The sequence below is a fragment of the Ambystoma mexicanum genome, chromosome 2p (genome assembly GCF_040938575.1).
Source record: "Ambystoma mexicanum isolate Mex_15411 chromosome 2p, UKY_AmexF1_1, whole genome shotgun sequence".
Lineage (NCBI taxonomy): Eukaryota > Metazoa > Chordata > Amphibia > Caudata > Ambystomatidae > Ambystoma > Ambystoma mexicanum.
Window position 1 is genome coordinate 1393356107 of NC_090923.1, and position 23001 is coordinate 1393379107.

The following is a 23001-nucleotide window of genomic DNA, read 5'->3' on the forward strand; positions in this document are numbered from 1 at the left end:
TGAATATCATCTGTTGTCAATAACTTCCCGGCACCGTTTTATCACAAACACATATTTACACTTGCAATATGAGCCTTTGTTCAAAAATAGAAGCCTACAACAAATGTTTTCATTCTTTTGTTTACCGGTAATGTTTATTTTCTTGTAGCGATAATGTATCTGCATTAAAAGTACCACATGCCAACAATATGCAGTCCCCAATATTAGCAATAATGTAGTTGAATAGAGTCCTAATAATACCCTACGCCAGGGTTCCAGTTTCCCCACATAGTCCAGGGATTCAAATATCCTTTCTTCTCAATTTGTTATTTCAACCCCTGTAACCCATTCAAATGCAAAGGGCTAAAATACTCTATCAAAAACACATTGCTTCAAAGTGAGTTACCTAAAAACAATCTAAAGCCATTGGTAAGTGCTACCTTTCAATAGACTTCCAGGATTTCTCCTCTCAATCCACTAGTGCATATGTGATTCCACTTTTCCTGGCCGGAGAACTGCAAGCAGGAACAAGCAGCCTTTCTATCTACTTTGCCAAGAATCGGCCACCTAAAACTCTATTTACACACGCTCTTTAGAATAGTTGGAAGCTGCCTCAACACATATTTTATCATGATCTCCAGTGTGGATGCAGGAGTATGGAAATAAAACTATGTAGTAAAAATGGCTTAATTTAGCCCACAAAATATAGGAACAGGCAACAAATGTGTCGGTGTGCTACTCGTTTGGCATGTATACTCTGCTGTACTGCATCTGGTACAATAGGAACTTGCTTCTTATTACCCAAGTAATCCAGTACAATGGTTCAGCTCTGCCTCCCAGCTCTGCTCCCCTTGGCCTCTGCGCCCCAGGATTCCTCTGGAACTCTTTCGGCCTGTTCTGGTGATTGCTTTTATCTTGTGTTTGCTTTTATAATCTGAAGCCAAGCTTATCTAAACCCCTCCTATGTTCTTGTCAGCCAATTCTGACTTGTGGGAATCAGTAACTTAATCTCCAGTTTATAAAAAAACAGAGAACCTGCCGGGAGGTTGGCTTTGCATTGGTTTGCAAATATGACCGTGCAAATGTCCATCATGATTTGTCAGCTCTTCCCAAAATTTAGGACAGTGCATAGCAAAGCTTAGACTGACCATCTTTAAAAACCAAAACCTGCATGTAGCTTTGTCTCCAATGGATTTTCCTTTGGTTAGCAAAATGATTGTCGAAGTCTAAATGCTACTTCCAAAACACCTACAATAATTTTACCCAATGGGCTGTCTGTTTTTTAGAATGTGAAGTCCTTTTTTTTGTTTTGTTTAGTTGAATAATTTCTATTTGATTTTAACTGACGAAATTTGATAATACAAAGAATTACAAATGATTCACACTTAGAAATACTTGTATATTGAAGTGTAGGTATTCATTCAAATTAACCAAAAAAAGTGATAAATGCATTAAACAACTAAGTATTGGATATGTAATAGTTGACAATTGGTCATTTTATTATTTTCTGATTTTGCCAGTGAATTTACAAAACAGCCAAATTTAAAAAAATAAGCCTCGCACGCTTCTATATAGTGGGGAATTCCCATTCAGTTTAAATATGTTTGATTCATTGATCAAGGACATCTTCTCTCACAATATGTTTAAAAGCAATCATCTTACATTTCATTTAATCTGAATTTTCCATTTACAATGACTTAATATAAACTGATTTTCTGTACTTTGTAAATGCAGCAGTCTGTGTGATTAATTTGTAAATGTCTACCCCAAGCAAAATCGATCAAATCTTGAAATTAATCGAAACCGGCAGAAACTATGGGGAAAAAAAAACCTTGTCTCGTATGTGACAACCGGGACCCCAGTTTATTTTTCTCCAATTGTGGGAACCAGTCATTCTAACAAAACAATGTGCAGGCGAGTGCATATTTTCTTCTGGCAGAATAAATTGACAGAGCAATGTTTAAATTACACATTCAAATCAGTGCTCTGTGAGGCTATTGAAAAACAAATATGCATTTTGGAGTTAATGGAGCTTTTCAATAGTGATGCAAATCTGTGGGTGTGTATGTTGCAACTCCAATATGTTCAGCATCATTCAATGCTGGAGCAAGTAGATTACAGATGTTCAGGTTTAAGAGCGTTCCTTAGTTTGTACATGGTTCAACAGAGTTGTTTGCATAAAGTGTGACAGTTTGATGAGAAACCCAGGGGACTCTGGGAGAGAAGACCTAGGGATCCGGGAGGTGGGGGGAGGGGACTGTGTGGGAGATTGGACCTGGCGGGACTGTGTGGGAGATTAGACCCATTGGGCTCTGGTGCAGTTGGATGAGGTGATGTAGAAGGAATGAGGCGGTGTAATGACGAGGAATGAGGAAGAATGACGAGAAATGAGAGGGGGGGAAGTTGGCTGGGGGAGTGAATATGACAGGAGGGAATATGAAGGTACCAGAAACCAAATGGCACAAGAGGAGGCTATGCTTATGATGAAGATCCCCAGATACAATCTTGAAACAAGATGGTAAGTATGAGATTCAGTTGGGTTGGAAAGCCAAAGATTGAGGATGGGAGGCATCTGGAGCCCCAGAAGGAACCATATAGACAATATAGGGTGGTCTCTTGGCTTCGTATGGCTCCAGCCCTGAGCATAGAGCCAGGTCCAGCAAGCCTTTCACTAGAGAACAACCGCTAATCTCCAGCGCAGCTTTGAGACTCTGAAGTGCCAAAGAAGCTGTGAATTCTACAGACGGGAAGGACTGAAACCAACAGGGAAAAGCCGGAAGATGGATCATATGAGATTTTATTCAATATTCTATATACTTTGTTTGGATCAACCTGCCACTATTCACCACATCTGATTTGTTGGTTTAAGCCGCTGGGATATTCCAGAAGCCAGACATAACGTTCAATGGCAAACTTGTTGCATTGAACACTTCTTTCCAAGAGACGCTGATATTGAACTTCTGCTGAAAACAAATTGCTTCCTGGTGAATGGCCGTACTGAAATTACTTTTATGCTTACTTTTATGCACATTCTTGGCCCTCAGGAAGTTATTTGGTTTCCCCTGTAACATCTCCCACCAAGGTGTTGAAAGACCTTTTGGTGACTGGCTCATGTTTGATCGCTGTCTACTTTGTGCAACACAAAGGACTATAAAGGAAGTGGCCAGATCGTTGGTCTTAAAAATTCCTTGGTAGACACTTTGCTCCTGCTCAGAGAGCAAGTGGCTACCAGCACAGTAAAAAGGATATAAAGTGGTCTTGCTTAAATACTTTTAAAGGAACTAGTTGTCTCGCCAAAAGCAAAACGAGTGTCTGCCACCAGTCTGGAACCAACCTACTTTCTGGGTTGGAAATCTTTGCCAGGGAGAAAGTGTGTCCTCTGGGAATACTATTCATCAGGTAGCCTTATGGGCTACAAAGGTCAGCACTCCATAAGTGAGTAGAAGCCTTCACCGAGGCTCTGGAAAAATCATCACTGTTTGCAGAAGTAAATTTCATATACCAGAAAACCAGCACAAAAGAATAGGTGACTACCTCGGCCAGCAAGAGTAAAACATTGAGTTTCTGCCATTTCAACGAGGGGTTCCCACACCAAATGGGAACCACAGTGCTGAGTTTCCGCATGGAAAATCCTGCTCCGGAATTGTACTGTTTTCAGCACCATGCCACAAAACTCTTTATGCCCCACCGACGTGAGGACGCACACAAAAACCATTAAAGGCTTTTGTAGTGTTTCTCTACATCCACCTCAATAAGCAGAGATTTGGGTATTCATTTTTGGTGCATGGGTGGCAATGGAACATCATTGTTTTGTTGCAGCAGCATAGCATGTTTCACGGCCACTTTTGGGCAAAGAAAACAAGTGTTATTACGTGGGGGAGGGGGTTTAGGCAAGTCGCTTCAATGGGGCAGGCAGCCTGGACGTTTTGTTACTGTGGTATGGATTTTACTTTTGTATTCAGGGCAAGGCCTGCCCGACGTGTTCTGTGATTAATCAAAGGAATGTTTCCCCTCTTCTCAAGAGGGGACTAGGGAGGTGAGCCTGTTCAGATTAACACCCTAGGCGAAGGGACAAGCAGCGGGTGACTCCTCCCTCCCCTTTTCACCCTCCTGCATAGAGGACAGGAAATCCCTGAACAGGGATGTGTGACCCTCCCTTGTCTCATGAAGCTAATATCTTTGTTGATTATATTGAGATTGCAAAAGACAACTTTGCAAGTACCTGTAGATAAGTGGCTGGTGGCGTTTCTGACCATTTACCTCAGCATGGCTCCCAGGGGGCCCCCTAATTTTGTTACGCTACATGTTTGGTGTAGTTGGTGACGGGGTCTGTGTGCAACATAATTGATAAAAGATCAAGTGTTTGTCATAATGGAGTTCCAGCTTGTGCCAATGCATTATCAAAGTGAATGAGATCCCCAGTGCCAAACATGTTTTTTGTTGGCCGATTTTCAGATTTTGCATGCATGTCTCTCTCTAATCAAATAGGGTATTGGGTGACTGAGAGTAGCAAGAGGGGATGAAACACATGGACGGTTTTACTACTGCTTCAAAGCAAATTCATTGTTGCTTCATAAGAATAAAGAATGTTTCACACATCTCTTGTTCTTGAGAGACCGGGTTGTCTCCTAGCCCTTCTGTTTCTCCCAAGTTCTACTGTTTCATAGTGATCACAATATGCCCTATTAGTACCCGGCCGGGAATCCCTCGGCCGGGATTCCACGGCCATTGTTCTCGGTGGGTGGCATGGCAGCCCCTCAGCCAATGAGAAGGCTCGAAGCAGGGCTATCCCCGCTCTGAGCCTGTACACGGCTGAGAAGCTGCCTTCCCCAGACCCCCCACGCACCCCCTGCCGGGAACTCGGGTAGGTTTTTTTTTTCCCCCCTTTCCTCCCACCCCACTTACCTTCTGCCTCCTAGGTCCATGGCATGCAGCGTGGCAGCCTCCAGCCGTGTAGAGGCTCAGAACAGGGCCATCTCCACTCCGAGCCTCCACGCAGCTGAAGGCTGCCTTCGTTCCCCGCCCTCCCAACCCCACTTACCCTCTTCTCCGTCATCTTTCGGGAGGGAGCGCGCTGGGAACACTTTGTTCCCAGAGCGTCTGCTCCTTATGGCCGCCATGGAAAGGGAAAACGGACTCCGTTTTCCCTTTCACGGCGGCTATTTTCTTGGTAATTTTTTTGTTTTGTTTTTTTCTGTCCCAAAACGTTGCAACGGGACAGAAAAAACTGCTTTTAGTACCCCAATCACGCAGATCTTGCAGGCCGGGGTACTAATAGCAATATTCCCCTTGCGGCGAGGGCATTAGAGTTAGGACCCCGAGGCATTACCTGACTCGGTAATGCCTCCGCCGCTAAGGGCATATTGCTTTAGTATGTCATCCGTCTTTGGGTGTTCAGAACGAAATTAGCAATGGGACAGTGCTTTTAGTGTCCCAAATTCATTATCTGCTTCACTTTCACTTGTGGGTTTAGTGACATTAAGCCCTTTCTGCCATTCTTCTCCTCCCTGTATGCTTTGAGCATCTCTGCCCATGCTCTTGGTATAGCAGTGAAAATCCATCCACTGCTGCTTTGACTTCTTAGTATGGCACTGAATGGGAGCTGGTAGTGCTGGCTTTGGCCCCTTTTACTGAAGGTGGAGTCACACTTATTCAGGAAGAATGTTGCAAAAATGTGTATTCCAGCTACCATTTTGGTTTTGAAGACACGTGTGCATTGAACTATTTCCTCTTCTTGATTTCGGCCGTGTATTGATGTGTTTGGGACAGTAAGGATGGGTGTACCCCTGGCAGTGTGGCCGAACCACCTGTGTCGACATGTTTTTGTTAATTCCTTTGTTATATTGATTCCCTCTTTTATATACATCCGCTAGTGACTGGGACACTGTAAGCGAATTTGACTGCAGCGCTGAGTGTGGAACTACTTGCTCAGTAGCTGATGAATAAAATCAAGCACCCTTTTCCAAGTTACAACTAGGAAATGTTAGATCAGACATATTCAGTCTAGCCAAAGGGTACACATGTGTTTGTCTTTCCCTCATGCGTGTTGTATATCGCTTTTTTCAAAGTGTAAATAATCGAATACCACCACAAGCGGAAAAAGCATGGATAGCTTAACTCTAGTAGTAGGGGATTTTAACCTGAAGATTGAACCAGTAGCAATACTTGAAGGCATATGGGAAGATCAGGATACAGCCTGGGACATTCCTGACTTTAAAGCACCGCCCCCAGTGAGATTCCACCACCTGCCAGTAGAAACAGTATGTATACTGAATAACTTGAACTTAAGAGCGTGTAATGGGCGAGCCTGCTTCAAACACCTTAAGGGGCCATAATGGGTCCTCACTTATAGATTATATCCTTATCTCAGTCAATGCCTTGGCCAGGGTAGATTTTAAGATTCAACCTAGAGTGGAGAGTGGCCATTATCCCTTGATATTAGAATTGGAGGTCAAGGGTTATGGAGTGACATCCACAGCAAATCAATTCATGCTCAAAGCCTATCAATAGCAGTGAAGTGGGTAAAAGTATTGGAGCATGATGGTAAACCCTTACTCTATGTAGCAATCATTTTGGACATAGAACGTCTGTGACACGGAAATTAATGATTCTATCATTTTAGATGTTTGAGAGTCTAAATGAAAACTTGTTCCCTCACATCTCAGTATCTAAGGGAACAATCAAAAAGGAAACCCTCAGCAAAAATGAATGGTGTGATGGAGAGTGCTGAGGGGCAAGTAGGAAAATCTTGGGTTGTATAGATTCTAAGGGGGAAGTAGACAAGATTAAGTTATGTTGTGCATGCATTGAATATGAAATTAATCTTCAAAGAAAAATACATTTGTACAAGACAAATGGAGAAGCCTGTCGGAGGCCCTGGAGAGTAAAAATGATGTGCTTTTTGGGCATCTCGTAACTAATGAGGACCTAAAGGGTGACCAGACACTCAACTCCTGTATAGGAGCAGAGGAATAGTGCCTCCATTTTAAGAACCTGCATGGGGCATGTAGAGAAGCTCCCCACAGTGTGATAAAGAATGAGGTTGTTTCTTTGAGTCATGATGGGCTGTGCATAAATAGGTGATGTAGAGCGGGCAATTAAATCTCAAAAAGGTGGTAAAGCATGAGGGCCAGACCCCATCCCTGCGGATTTGTTTAAGGATGAGGTGGATATTTGGGCACCGGTGTTATGTAGGATATTTAATGCTGCCATAAGGAAAGTTGCGGTCCCCGAATCTTGGTGTATGGCTATTATAATTCCCCTATACAAAAAAGGCAGGAGGAATAGCCTGGCGAATTATCGCCCGATTGCGCTCCTTGACAGCACATGCAAGCTATTTGGGAAAATTATACTAAGCTAGCTTCAAGAGTGGGCTGAAGGCAACAAAGTCATAAACGAACTACAGGCGGGTCTCAGAAAGAGAGGTACCATCGATCACTGCTTCCTGTTGCATATGCTGATACAGAAATATATGGTATTGAAGCGTATGAAATTATATGCTTTATTCCTCGATTTGAGGACCGCATTTGATGCAGTATCAAGAGAAACACTGGAAATTGCGAACATTGCGCAAAGCTCCCACACATTTAGTTGAGATAATTAGGCTCCTCTATGCAAAAAACATGGCTATGGTTCGCTATGGCTTAGGTGGCGAGGTAACCGAAGCCTTTGATGTAACAAAGGGGGTGACACAGGGATGTGCCCTGCTGGCACCTCTTTTATTCAAACCTGTACATACAAGAGATAATAGGCTGCTAAGGGGGTGCCAGGACTGCCCTAAAATGCCCATGTATAAGTACCCCGCGTTACTTTACGCGGATGACATTGTTTTATTGGCAACAACCCCTCAGGCCTGGAAAAAGTGTTGGCAATATGTGTTGCTATATGTAAAGAGCTGGAGCTGCATTTTAATATCGATCGAAGATAATGGTATCCAAGCCCTGATTCTTAAAATCCGAGCCCCCTATTGCTAAAGGTGAATGAAACCCAATTTTTTTTTTTTATTATTGTTGTTTTAATCAAGTATAAAAATACTTGATTTTTTCAACATTAATTCATATAAAATTCAATAGTATCAAATTCAGTTAAAATTCATAAACATAAACAGAATTTATATACATTTCCAAATATTATAACATTATATCAATTATTATTCTTTCTCAACTTTTCATTGCATAGTTTCAAACCATAAAGAAAATTTAATATTGCATATCTAACAGATTTTCTTGTTGTATGGTATAATAGGTGCCACAACTCCAATGTTGATTCAATTAATGATCCCTCAAATAAAGGTTTGAAGTGTATGATTCTCTGTGGCAGCAATTCTACACATTCTGTGCAAAGATGGCTTAGGGTTTCAGGAGCGGATAAACAAAATCGACAAGTTAGTGCATCTGGTGGCAATATTTTCCTTCTGCATAATACCTCATGAGTGGGCCATATGTCTAGACGAAAGCGCATGAAATCATCTCTTTGACGCGAGTTTGGGAAAAGTATCATATAATGTTCAATCATGCCATATCGTTTTAATTTAAACGGATTGTTTTTAAAAGATTTGTACATGGAGCAAGCCTCCCTCGTTTTTATCCAGTCTAATTTCCATAATTGTTTTTTGACCGCATTGGGCCTCTTAATTAACGTAGTGTCAGAGATGTTTAGTTGCTTTAGGGTTCTCAGCGCTTTCGTCCGCCATAATATTGGGAAACTATCTTTTTGATTTTAGCAAGTAATTCGCTACGATGTACATCAATCCTTTATATGTTCGAGCACTTGCTATCAAACATTTTCTGTACATTGCGCAAAGTTTCCATTGTAAATTGCATATAATGACAATAGCCCTAGTTCATGTCTTAGTAACACTATGGGAATCGACATTGGCATACCCAATTGGATAGTCAAAAATGTTAACTACCCAGGAGTTTGCTTTCAAGAATCAGAGGGATGGACAGCCCAGGGGAAACGGCTAGTCATTATCCTTGAAAAATGTGGGCGGGTCTATTCGGGCTTTCCACGCTAGTCATGGAAGAGGAGCAATCTCACTGGCACGGGATCTCTATGAGAAACGGGCAGTTCCGGCAGCTTTATATGGGGTGGAATTATGGGGATCTGCCAATGTGGTAACATTATCTAGTGAACTAAAACCTTTGAAAAAATTGGCTTTGTAACCTAAAAGCACATCCTCTGCACTGCTACTTCAAGAGCTCGAAATAACCCCACTAGCCACATTGGCATCTATTGGCCCAGTAATTTACTGGTTAAGACTTTGGAACCAGGAAGGGCAGGAGAAATACAGAGATGCTTTACGCCATGTGATGTCATTGGATGATGGGAAGTCAATAGACTGGTTATGTCACGTAATAAAAACTCTGTGAATTAGGAGGTGGTGATTTATGGGAAAATCCTCATAACCAGGTGAGTGGAGTAAGAAGGGAGCAAAGGTCTTGAGCGGCACAAGGAGCAAAAGACCAGTTGATGGCTGGCACCCTGAAGTTACAACTAGGCCCTGCATACCTTGAGCTGATGACCCCTGGTAGGAAAGTATATTTAGACCTAATAACTCCCCCGTATGAAAAGTCCCTATACATGCGGGCGAGACTGGGAACTCTTCCAGTGGCAGGTTTTACACACACCTGGAAAGAGTCCTCCTCAAACCTATGTATGATGTGCAGGGAAAAGTCTGAATCAATGGTGCACTTTATGTTGACGTGTAAAGACAAAGCATTTGCGCCATGTGTACCTGAGGCCAGTATTAAGGGAAGCAGGGGTGGGCGATACAAGAACAGCAATGTTATTTTTGCGACGACAGTTTATGCAGTGGTCCGATACACATAGGTCTTGGTTCCTGAGAAAGAACATGTTGAATATAGTTATAACAAAGTAATTGGGTTATAATCGGCACAGAGGCTGCGAGCTGGGCTCTTCTCTGCGCCTTGTTCTTAAAAGATTGTTTGATGGCTTAAGTTATGATTTATATACTGTCAACTTTGATATCCCTCATATGAATTTTATGTATTGTATTTATGTATTGGCGTGAAGATTTTCAATCGAATAAAAGTGTGTTGACTGACTGGCAAACCACCTGTGAAATGTAGAGTGTGGGTACGAGCCTTTGAAACCTATTTAGCAGCCAGAGATGGGGCAATGTATACATTGGAGAAGAAGACTGCATTGTTAGTCAATCAATGCCTTAGGTTTGGAAGGTCAGACTGTTTTCCACCACTTGCCTGTAGCACATATCCAGGATGGAAACATAAATGAATATACAGAGGCTGTGCTGCGGATGAGGAAGCACCATGATTTACAGTTCAATGTGATTTTGGAAAGGCACCACTTCTGTACTCGCCAGCAAGGAACAGATGAATCTGTGGAGGAATACATTATTGCACTCAGAATATTGGCAGCTGATTGTGAGCCTGGATTGATCAGCATTTGAGAGACCAAATTGTGGTGCATTGCAACAGTAAAAGGATCCAGGAAAGACTGTTTAGTTGTAGGGCTCTCACTTTGGACCAGGCGTTATACATAGCAAAAGGCATGGACGTGTCTGCCAGTGAAATGAACGCTTTGGATAAGCATGTGAGTGAGAGTCCATAGGGATCCTATGTCAACAAGAGACCGGCGAGGATGTTATCAAGAGCAGGAGCTGAATTTGTTAAGAGGTGGTATAGGCGCTGTATGTGATTCAAGGGAGTGCTATCGTTGTGGCAATGTAGGACACATAGCATCCAGCAGGTTGTCCTGCGGCAGGCAGAGAGTGCAAAACGTTTGCAAAGACATGCCAATGGGGAAGAGGAGGTTGGGTGAACCTTGCAGCAGGACGTGATGCAGAATGCTGAAGACATTGTGATGATTGTAGGCATGAATAGTGAAATTGCTAAGGGGAACAGATCACCACGCTGTAAGGTGAAGATTAACAGCAAGCGTGTCAACTTGGTTGCGGACTCTGGTGCTACTGTCAGCATAATATCACTGGACACATACAGATTAAATTTTGATAAAGTGGGTCTGACGAAAGCTCGGATTACACCAGAGCAGTATGAATGAGAGAGAATAACACTTCTTGGTTATTTTCATGCACAGCTAGAATTTAAGGGACACTTTGCCGAGGACAAAATGTATGTGACAAAGAATGTCAAAGGCATAAACGTGCTAGGATAGGGAGATGCAGGCACGATTGAAGATTGTCTTAGACCCATGCAGTGAAGAAAATGTTTTGACTGTACCCCTTAGATATGATTTGGAGAAAATCATTCTGGAAAACAGAGATTATTTCTAAGACGGGCTTGGAAGTCTGAAGGGCTTCATGCATCGAATTAAGCTGAAGAGGAATGCGGAACCAGTCAGACAAGGGATTAGAGCTGTACCGTTCAGTGTGCGAAAGCAACTGACTGATCATTTGGACAACATGGTTAAGGATCAAATTCTAGAGCTGATTGAACCATCATTGTGGTTGTTGCCTGTGGTGGTGGCAAGAAAAGGGAATGGGGACATTGGGCTTTGCATAGACTTGAGAGGACTTAATGCTGCAGTTTGGGTGGATTCGCTTCCTTTGCCCAAGCTTAAATATCTGATTGCAAAGTTGGCAGATGCAAAGTGTTTTACGACTAGATCTAAGAGCTGCCATCAGGTTCAACTGCATCCAGATTCTAGACCTTTGCTTTTGTGGCACCAGAAGGAGCGTATCAGTTTAAATGGATGCCATTTGGGGTGGCATCCGCTTCTTCTTTTTTCCAGCGCATCATGCATGAGCTGTACAGAGGTTTGAATGGTGTGGTGACATTTCAGGATGACTTATTGTTTTTTGGGTAACCAGGATGAACACAATAGAGTTCTGTCTGAAGTGTTAAAGAAGTTGCGTGAGAGGAATGACTCTACAAAAGGCCAAGTGTGTATTTTTAAGTGCATCAGTGGAGTTCTTGGATCATGTTGTATCGGGTGAGTGAGTGAAACCGAGGGAGGGTTTGTTTACAGCTATTAATCAGGCACCAAGGCCTCATAATAAAGAGTTTGCTGTCAGTCATGGAATTAAGTGAATATTATTCATGGTTCGTTCCTGGGTATGCCACAATTGTTGAAACATTGAGGGAACTATTACGGAAGGGTTTGAACTTTGAATGGACGGAGGAGAGAGAGTGAGAGAGAGAAATGTTTTGCAACAATCAAACGATGCAATGGGGATGCACCGATTTTGAGTGTGTTTTGTGAAGGTAGCACATCTGTGATTAGTGGATGCAAGCTGGTGTGGTTTGGGTGCAGTGTTAGGTCAGATGAATGAGGGGAAAGAATGTACCATGGCATTTGCAATGCGCACGCTGCGAAAAACTGAACAATAGTACTCAGTAATTGACCAAGAAGCTCTGGCAAATGTGGGCTTTACAACATTTTAAATCATATGTTTGGGGTACAGTTTTTACTTTGAGGACCGATCATAAACCATTGTTGATTGGTTCTACCGGCAAGTGGATCGAGAAAAACAAGTCTGAGGTTGGCTCGCCTAGCTTCCAAGCTGCATATGTATACTATCGAATTTGTGCCGGGTAACAAAAATGTAAGAGACGGTTTCCTGTCCAGGATGCCATTAATGGATGTTGGGGCTAATGTGGATACAGAAGATGTTGAAATGGTGGCGGTTATCAGGGATGGAGAGTCCCATAGCACGGGATGATTGGAAGAGCAAGTTGGGGAATGACGAAGTGCTGGCATGTGTAGTGCATAATCTGTTGAATGGGTGGCCTAGAGAATGGGTTCTGGACAAGATGTGATATGATAGGTTATTTGTAACAAGCTTAATACCCAGAGGTTTCTAAGCGCAGACCCAAGATCGAACCTGTGTTGCTCTGTGTCATCTTGCTTCCAAGGTGAGCATGTTGCATCTGAGCTATCCTCCCGATGCAAGTATATACTAAGGTCCGGAGGAATTGTCTGTGGAGTTGGTATGTTGGTTCGGGTCCACAGGATGTTGCCACTTGTTGTAGTGCAAGGGAGGCTATTAAGAATGGCTCATGAAGGACACGTTGGGGCCACGCATACTAAGGCGTCTACGAGAATGTTATTGCTGGCCCGGGATGGACCAGGAGGTTTATTGATTAGTTATTGGATGTGGTGTTTGTTGCTCTGCTGACAAGGGATTGCAGTGCCGTAGTGTGTCGTTGCATAAGAGGCCATGGGTCAAATTATCTGTATTTTATAGGTCCCACGAACATGTCGCCTGAAGCGCGTTATGCGTTAGTTCTGGTAGATTACCACTCCAGGTGGTGTGAAGTGAAATTTGTCTGTGCCAAACACTGCAAGGATGATTGATTATTTACGGGAGCTTTTTGGAAGAGGAGGGACCCCTGAGTTGTTGGTGACTGATAACAGGGTGCAGCTTTCCTCAAGAGAGATGCAAATGCTTTTAAATGAAGTGGGGATCAAATGTTGGCGTACAGCACTCTACCATCCCGAGGCGAATGGTTTGGTAGAAAGGATAAACCGGACGGTAAAGAGTTGCATTCAATGGGCTATAGCTAACTAGGTATATATGCAGTCGTCTTTGTGACATGTTGTGGGCAGATAGGTCCCACGCCTAATGTTGTGACAGGTGTTTCTCCTTTTGAATTGTTGAGTTAGGAAGGATAGTCAAAGTTGGCTCTAGTTTGGGTGGGACGATTGTTGTGTGAAGGGTTGCCTGCTGTGGATGTTGATAGAGTACACCAAAGGGTTTTGGAAAACCAATGACAGAGCAAGATTGGTTTTGATACCGGGAGGTGTGTCAAACAGAATGACCTTCTAGTGGGTGATGTTTGAGTTAAAAACACAAAACAAAATGTTCAAAGTAACCAAAGGAGAGTCGCACTATTTTAAGCCTGAAGGTGTCACTGAGATGAGTCGTAATGCTGTCTAACTGGGGGGCGGAGGGGGGGATTGTCAGATTGAACAGGAGGGGTGGAATGTCAGAAAATGAGTTTGGTAGTGAGGATGTTACTTGTGATGTGAGCAGAATAGAGAATCCCCGTGAGTGGTGGTGAACATGTGGACGAATCAACTATTGGTTCAGCGGAAAGGGAGTGTAGTGATCAAATGTATGTTGGAGATCTTGGCCAGTGCAGCAAGTCACTTTTGGCGGGTGATTCGTGCAATCTTACAGTTGGCTCGAGAGACCATCTCGGGCGCAACGTTGGATGTCCTGACAAGTTCAGACAGTTTTTTTATGATTAATTCTTGATCTCATTCTTTACCTGTTTGTTTCTTAATTCATTGTTGAAGGGGAGATGTGTTACGATCTTCTGTTCCATGGCGCAAGCCGAACCACTGCGCGCGATGGAACCACAAGCATGGAACGTTGGGTGAGGAAGCAGGAGGTGAGACAGTTGGGATTTGGCAGTTGGTACAGTAGTTGGTGGGGGTGGTTGGCACTGGCCTGCGTGCAGGCCCTAATAAAAAACTTAGCTTACACTTGTGTTCTCTTTCATCGCTACACGTTTCGAGCAAGGGGAGGCAAGCTCCCATGATTCTACTTTCAACTAAATTTCTCTGGCAATAAAGCCAGTTACCCAGCTGTGTGGAGTAAGGCCTTGCAGCTTCCTAGGCTGTCTGCCATACCTTCCCGAGCATCGTTGGGACATGTCACATGCCACTCGGCTGCTGGTGCTCTACTGTCTGAGGCCTCACAATGATTCAGCTCTGAGCAACAGTTTGTCAAAGAGTGGAATATGATCCTTCTGTCTCCAACCTTGGAGCAAGCACTCTTCTTGAATCCTTGCATTTTCAGCGAGTGATGCCACATAAGTCTGGTAGGTACTCATGCACTTCTATTTAGTACCTTGGGCACTGCAGTTTTGGGATGTGAGGTGTTGTGTGGTGCTGTTCTGTTCTTGGCCACTGCACGACTGCTGTGCTGCATTACAAATTCTGAGCCAGGGCCGCTGAGTATGTGGCTGCTATAATACTGCTGCGCTGGGTTCAAGGCCACAGAGAATGTATTTTACCCGATGTGTTCATTCCTTTCAGACCTTTGTGATTACAAAACCTAATAATGTGGTGACGTACTGTTAATCAATTTAGCCTATAAACAATACATTTTTTTTGGTAAAGATTCATTATTTGTAAATACTGTCAGTCACATTATGCTCTTCATTATATGGGAATTGTTGACCAAAATCTGACCATAACTAGCAGCTGTTAGGTTGATTTTACACAACCTTAGTCTCAGCAGCATTTTATAGGTGTATTCATGGTATTGGCTTAAGACCATATTCTTGATCTGGTATTTTTTTATCGAGTAAATGAAAGCATGCAATGCAATGTATACTGTGCTGCACCTGTGCAAACAAAGAGGGCTCAGTACGACTGATTAGCCTTCATCACCTGTCCACCGTTCACTGGCTGCTTACGGTTGCCAAAGTAGCACAGAAAGAGAACGTGCAAGCTTCTGAAGGCTGGTGGACAGACGGAAACTCACATTCAATGTTGTGTGGACAAGTGTTCACTAAACAGCTTTGGCTCTAAAGGCGGGGGAGGAGCTTAGCTTATCTTGACAATAGGAAAGGAATGGAAAAGAACAAACCGTGAGGTGGGATGCTGATGTGTTTGTGTGGTGCTCGCTGGTCCCAAGATTAGCACTCAAAAGATGTGCATGACCTCCTAATTTGCACATTGACAAACTGAAGTGACCGATCATGATACCCCTGGCATGGTCGTTGATAGTGCCTGGTGGTGGGAACTTATATTACGTTGTATTGAGCAAGCAAACGGATTAATAACATTTTTGTTCTGGTGGACTGCAATGGTAACTATTCTTCTTGTTATATTTGGACTAACACCAACGTCTACTGGAGTTTGGGGGACTCAAGCTTTTTGTGAACCGCAGACAGTGAACGGTATCACTTCAAATGTTGGTCGATAAGGCAAAGTGAAAGAAAATAATTTGCGCAGGATCACATAATTTAGTTAAGTGGCAAAGCCAGGATTCGAGCCTGACATGCAATTTAGGCATTGAGCTTCTTGGTAACAATATGGGTTAAGATGTGGCTTACACAGGCTTAAACAGTTAAGCAAACAGTTGTAACTTTATTGGCTGGAAGCCTACAATTACAATGACGCCCACAACAGTCGGCTGGGGATGTTGTAAATGTACCCTGTGTACTGTTTGTAACCTAGCAAAAAAAATAATTACCCACCAGAACCATTTTCTTAAAAATTGTGCTGTAAAGTGCACCATTTCAGTCCATGATTTTAAATATATATGTGGGGGGGTTCCTTCCTCACAAGTTCCCTCTTGCAACCTTGCTGTGCTTTGGTCCTCATACTGAATCAGGGGAAATATTAACAAACTTTCACTGAAAATGTTCACCGGGTGTCAGTGCCCCGGAATCCATTTTAAATGCTGGGCCCCTCGGGAGCCACTGTTAGGGAGAATTCTCTCTTTAGGCTGAATTTCCTAACCTAGTGAGTCCCCCAGCAGCTTTGCTGGATTTCTGGAGTTTGTTTTTTTCTCCTGCCAAGAGTGAGACTCTTTTTCTCCCACTCTTGGACATGATTTATGGTGTTCCTTTGACTGTTTAGTTTAGTTTATTTATAAAGCGCATCCGAACCCTCATGTAACTGGGCGCATAATCATGTGTACAGCAGAGTTACATATCGTTACACGAACATCATAAATACAACAGACGGAGCGTACATTAGTCCAGGCTCTGAAAGTTTACATACAGGAGTAGAATATACCGAGAACAGAATGTACAGAGGGCAAGTTACAGTGGCTGGTACGGACCGGGTTACAGGTTGGTCCTGAATATGCTATGGATAGAGTAAACATTACTATAAGTCGAGCGCGGCAGCTAGCCAGTCATGTCGGTGAAATTCTGGATGTTTAGGCTAGCAGCCATGATTTTACCATGGCTCTGAACGGCCAGAATGCGGTTTCCGATCTAATTGTAGTGGGGAGGGTGTTCAAACATTGTGCTGCGAGCACTGGAAAACTGGAGCCTCCTGCTGTTTTTAGGTTATACTTAGGGATCATTAGTTGGTGCAGGTAAGGTGTTCTGGTGGGTCTAATGGGGCAGTTTCTAGAGAATTTGTCAGAAAGATAGCGTGGGGCAGTGCGTGATAGGCACTTGTGGGTGATGACCAGTGTTCTTAGCTTGATTCTATCACGGATCGGGAGCCGGTGGACTTCTTTTCTAACCGTGGATATGTGTGCCTTGCGCGGGAGGTTGAGGGCACATCTTAATGCATTATTTTGCAGGATCTGGAGTTTGTTCAAGTTGTTAGAGGTCGTGCCTAGGTAGAGTGTGTTGCAATAGTCTAATTTAGACAATATCAGCGCTCTCGATAGGGTGAGGCAGCTGGAGGTGGAGAGGAAAGGCCTACATGCATTGATCAATTTATTGGTGTATGAGGTAGCTGAAATGGTAGAGTTTATTTGTTTCATTAGTGATAAGGTAGAGTCGAGGTATACACCTAATGTTTTAACCTCTTTGGAGACTTTTATGGAGTGGGAGAAATGCAAGAGCCTTGCGGCACTCCACATGTGATTGGGATAGGGTTTGCAGCTGCAGTGGGGGCGAAGACTCTAGTCGACCTGTCCGACAGAAGTGACTTGATCCACTTTCTTGTTCTGTGAGAATGCAGCAGCTGAGGAGAGGTGTTGAGTGAGGATCTGGTGGTCGACCAGATCAAAGGCAGCAGAGAGATCCAACAGGAGCAAGATGGCTAGTTTGCCCTTGTCTTTAGCGTCATCCATTTGGATTTTTAGATCCAAGAGGGCAGTTTCAGTCCCATGCCTAGGTCTGAAGCCGGATTGTCGCAGGCCTAGGAGGTTGTTGTCTTCCAGATGCTGTTGTATGATTTTGAGAAGGAATGGGACTGTGGTGATGGGCCTATAATTTGTGGGGATATTGGGATCTAGGTTGGGTTTTTTGAGCAGGGGTAGGACCCATGCTGCTTTAAGGTTGTTGGGGACCACTGAGTTTTTGAAAGAGGAGTTGATCCGAGAGGGGCTAGCTCATTAGCACCATCTTTGATGACAGCAGCTGGGCAAATGTCACTTTTGCAGTTGGAAGGTTTGAGGCTGGCGATTATCTTGATTACTTCCTCTTCCGTGACTGGAGAGAAGTGGAAAGATGGGCAGATAGGAGTAGTGTGGCTAATTTTGCTGCTGGGATTCTGCTTGGAGGCAGGGCTAGCTTTCTTTGCTTCTATCTTGGTTTGTGGGAGGGAGATTATGTTGGCAAGGGCGAGCTGGATATTGTTACACCAGGCCTTGTCTTTGATGCAGTCCTCTGTAGGGGGCAGTGGTGATTCAAGTTCTCTTAGTATAGAGAAGAGTTCTTTGGTGCCAGATTTGGCATTTTGTATTCTCAGGTTATAGGTCTCTTTCTTAGCACTTAAGATGGCGGATTTGTAGGTGAAGGCAGCTGAAGCAAATTTGTCTTTAGTGGAGAGAGAAGGGGCTTTTCTCCAGCTAGTTTCTGCAGTTCTTTTAATATTACGGAGAGCTTTTAGTTCTGCTGAGAACCATTTGTTGGAGCGGGCAATAGGTTTGGCTTTTTGTTGTTTGAGAGGAGCTATCTGGTTGAGGGCTAGTTCTAAAGTATTGTTATATAAGTCTACTATGGCTGCAGGGTTGTTTTTTTGCGTGGGTAGATTAGCTTTACTGATGGGCGCGAGAAGAGGTTTGAGGTTCTCTATAGTGATGTTGCGGTTATTTCTGGAGATTATTTGATGTAGCTTTGTGGGTTGTGTGGTAGATGGTAGGGATCTAGGTAAAGAAAAGGTAATAAGATGATGGTCGGTCCAAGCACAAGGAGAGATGTCAGCCAGTGAGAGGTTGCAATTGGCATCTGCAAGCCAATCCAAGGATCTTCCTTTTGTATGTGTAGGTTGATTAATGTGTTGGGTGAAACCTAGATGAGTAATTGTGTCATTAAGGGAGGTGGCTTGGTTGTCATTGGGGTCATTGAGTCCCAAGTTGAAATCTCCCAGAATGATGATTTGGGATTTCGGTTTCAAATTGGTGGTGAGTAAGAGAGAGATCTCCTCTTCGAAGGTGGAGGGGGGTCCTGGGGGTCTGTATATAATGTGGAGCAGGATGGTTTGTGTGTCAGATAATGGGAGTTTGACGGATAAGAGTTCGGCTGCAGGCAGGGGTGTACTAGTTACTTCTCTAATGTTTAGGGTGGATTTCGCAATAATTGCTATTCCTCCTCCTATTCCATTTTTCCTATCAGCTCGGATGATGTTCTAATTGTCTGGAGTGGCTAGAGCTATTGAGGGACCGGCTGCTGGGTGGAGCCATGTCTCTGTGATGGCGATGAAGTCTAGGTGGTTGGTGGAAATAATGTCGGCGACATCAGTAGCGTGGGCAACCAGTGAGCGAGCGTTGATGAGGGCTCCCTTGATAGAGGTCTGTGGAGGGTTAGTTTTCGAGTGTGGTGGTGAGTAAAGTGTAGTGAGGTTGTGATTAGGAGGAAGTTCAGTAAGTGAGGTATGCTGCTTGTGGTTCTTAGTCTGATTGGTGAGCATTCTGGTGAGCTTTGTAGCAGGATTGGTACGATAGCTTAGTCTCTCATTTCTGGTCATGGTCGGTGGGGCTGCGTTCAGGCACGTAGTAGTGGGTGCAATAAGGCGAGAACCTAGTCTAGTATTTCTAAGGTGTGTGGGACAGGGTATGCAAGGTGAAGGTGGGCGGGCGAATCTGTTTATCCATTCTGTTGGAGATAATAAGTCTGGGTAAAGTGGTGTGGTTGTGTGGGCACGGAGCAATGGGAGGAGGGTAGCCATAGTTAGTGTGGCCATTGGAGGTGGCTTGGCTCTGATGATGGTTGCAGTGAAGTTAATAGCTTATTAGCAAGAGTGTAGTAGTAGCTACAGGTAGGGAGCAACACAAATCAAGTACGGACTATTAGCGACCATAGGGCAGAACACAAATCAAATGAGGTCTATAGGTGACCATAGGGCAGAACACAAATCAAATGAGGTCTATAGGCGACCATAGGGCACAACACAAATCAAATGAGGTCTATAGGCGACCATAGGGCACAACACAAATCAAATGAGGTCTATTAGCGACCATAGGGCACAACACAAATCAAACGAGGTCTATAGGTGACCATAGGGCACAACACAAATCAAATGAGGTCTATAGGCGACCATAGGGCACACCACAAATCAAATGAGATCTATAGGCGACCATAGGGCACAACACAAATCAAATGAGGTCTATTAGCGACCATAGGGCACAACACAAATCAAATGAGGTCTATAGGCGACCATAGGGCACAACACAAATCAAATGAGGTCTATTAGTGATCATAGGGCACAACACAAATCAAATGAGGTCTATAGGCGACCATAGGGGCACAACACAAATCAAGTGTAGCACATGATGCAGTGTGGTCGCATCTAAGTCAAGAAAAGTGCATTGACTGCATTGGGTAACGCCTAGGTTCGGGTGGGGTACTTAAGCCAATTAACTGAAGGGCAGCATCTGAATAACTAGAGCTACAGAGCTCATATGTCATGTGTATAGATAGTTGTGGTGTGTCGGAACGCAAATTCTTTTAGGCATAGGCTGACAGGTTAGAGAACTGGGCTTAAGTGTCGATGAGGGACAGTATCCTGGTGTGAGCCACTAGATTTCGGGGTTAGGCTGGAGGGAGTAATTACAGATAAACAGCCTATATTGTAAGTAAAAATGGTGTCACGTGTATACAAGACATGCATCAAAATATCATTTGATCAAAATATAGCAATAGAACCTTGACCAAGGTCATGGTAGGTAATGGATGACTGCCTAATATTGCGGGGTGCAGTTTCAGGGAGCTGATGCATGTGCAGAAAGTAGATTGAAACAGCCAAGGGTACGTTTAAACTACCTATAGAGGAGCGCACATACAGTAGTACAAGTTTAAGCACGGACATTTGCAGTTATGCAGCCTCTTTCTAGTAGTCCGTGGCACTGCCGGCCTCGTAGGCAGGAAGGCAGAGTGGCACTAGCAGGCGAGGGGGGACTTTGCTCCTTGATGCTCCATGTCGCGAACAGGGGGCAAACAGGGGTCTTTGTGCGGGCCTTCGTCGGTGGCCGGCGTTTCCGCCTGCCGGCGGAAGTAGAAGGATAAAAGGCTTCAGTTGCCTAGCAGCAAAGCCGTGCGGCCAGAGCCTCACTCTGGTGCCGCGATGCGTCCGCCATCTTACAATCAGGCTGAAGAAATGGATAAGGTCAGGTGGTTCCTGCACTCAGTGCGGTTCGGGGCGAGGATGCGTTTAAGCTCAATATGCTTAATGCGCATATGTAGAGGCAGCTGGTCCAATCCAGCTGGTGGATGCCTCACCCTTGCGGAGTCCAGGGTGCCGAGGCAGTGTGGGGCACGGCTGGGCTGTGGGTAGTGGAGCCGTTCCAAGGCTCTCGGGAGGCTGGGCTCCTGCCCTCCTCGATGGTGTGCTGTGCCTAGAATGCACACCATGTGTTCTATGGGTTGGGGTCCTTTACTCCATAGGGTCTCATGTGTTTTTACTATGTGTGTTACACAGCACCCTCCGTGCAGTGATACAGGGGTGTCATAGTGACACCCCACCATAGACTCCATACCCTGGGACTGACTACTGTCTCCCAGGGCATGTAAAGTCACCATTGGCTTTACTAGTCCCAAATTATTAACAGAAACCAGTACAAACCATCATATTGTGGACGTACTGGTCGGGGCAATTCGATTGCCCCGGGGTCTGTTAGTTGAGGGGGCACGTCTCCGTCCCCCCTGATCGAGTTTTGGCTGGTGGCAGTGGAAACTACTTGTTATATTCGACCGCGAATATTTTCCTATTGGATGTTCCCATTGTTCGAGGCTACCAACTTTAATTATTTAATTCTCATAGCCTCGAACAATCCGCCGGTTCATTAAATTAATATTAATTCACCGGTTGGTATTTTTTGCCAGGACTCGATTCTAAAATGGCGTCTGTGTTCTCTTCTGCGACTCCAACCCAAGTCGAGCCCTTTGTTCCACTTTTTGGCGGGCTTCTCCACAGTAGCCTCCAAAAGTGGTGCCACTCTGTCTGGGTACCACAGGAGGTGTGGGAGGGGCACCCTGGACTGAGTTACCTTGGTAACTCAAGTCGCACTCTTGTGTGATTGGCCCAAGTGGTGAGCCGGCCGGCTCACCACTTAGCATGTTTGATTGACAGCTAGGCTGAGTGAATGGGGGTATGCTGCATAAAAGCAGGGCTTTGGGGACTGAACTTCAGGAGTCGCCACAGGACCGGAGAATCAGACGAGGGAGAAGCTGAGCCGACCTATCACGACGACACCACCGGTGGAGCCCTGCGGAACAGACTCACCACTTCCCGACAACAGAGAAGATCTCCCGGCTGGAGAGGCTTCTTCCCCTGACTGGTGGGCACAACCAGTTTTTCCTTCCTTCTTGCCAAAACCCAGACCGGTTTGTGGTCGGACTGCCCGTGCCAAGCACCCCGGCGGCCGGATAGCCACTCACCACTGAACCGCAAATCAACAGACCGCTCCTTGTACCTGAGAAACTCTGCGGCTGGTTTCATCACTGGCAGTGCAACAGACTCCTGTCTTCCTCCACGACGAGATCCTCTCTTCCCCCGGACGAAGCACCGACTCGCATCCGCTGCCAGGAACAACTGCCCCCGCTGGAGTGTTCTCACCACTTTAAGGTACCGTGTCCGCCAGGCCTCCCTTTCTAAAGATTGCTACAAGGTAATAATAACCCCTTAACCTTCTGGACTGGGCTGGCCGCCTTGACCCTCCAACTGGTCCCTTTCTTTGGTCCAACTTCTTTTTTGATCCTTTTCAAGACTTTTGTGCACTGCAACCATGTGACCTGGGACACATTTCGTTTCGATCCTCTTAAAGCGGATCCAGCCTACTGACTCTGAATTCACGGTTTTACTTTGCCTTCCTCTCTTGTTATGTTCTCGTAAAAACGTTAGGATCTGTTTCAATTTGTTCTCTGCTTTTCCCTCCCTTTTTAAACAAATTATTAGAGTGCCATCTACGTTAAGCACTCACCGCTGTCTGAAAAT

General features: G+C 44.5%; 1 protein-coding gene across 2 annotated transcripts in view; it reads left to right on the forward strand.

Moving 5' to 3' along the window:
- PTPN23 (protein tyrosine phosphatase non-receptor type 23) overlaps positions 1–23001 on the forward strand; it is a 1404706-nt gene that overhangs the window by 273602 nt on the left and 1108103 nt on the right. The window lies entirely within an intron of this gene.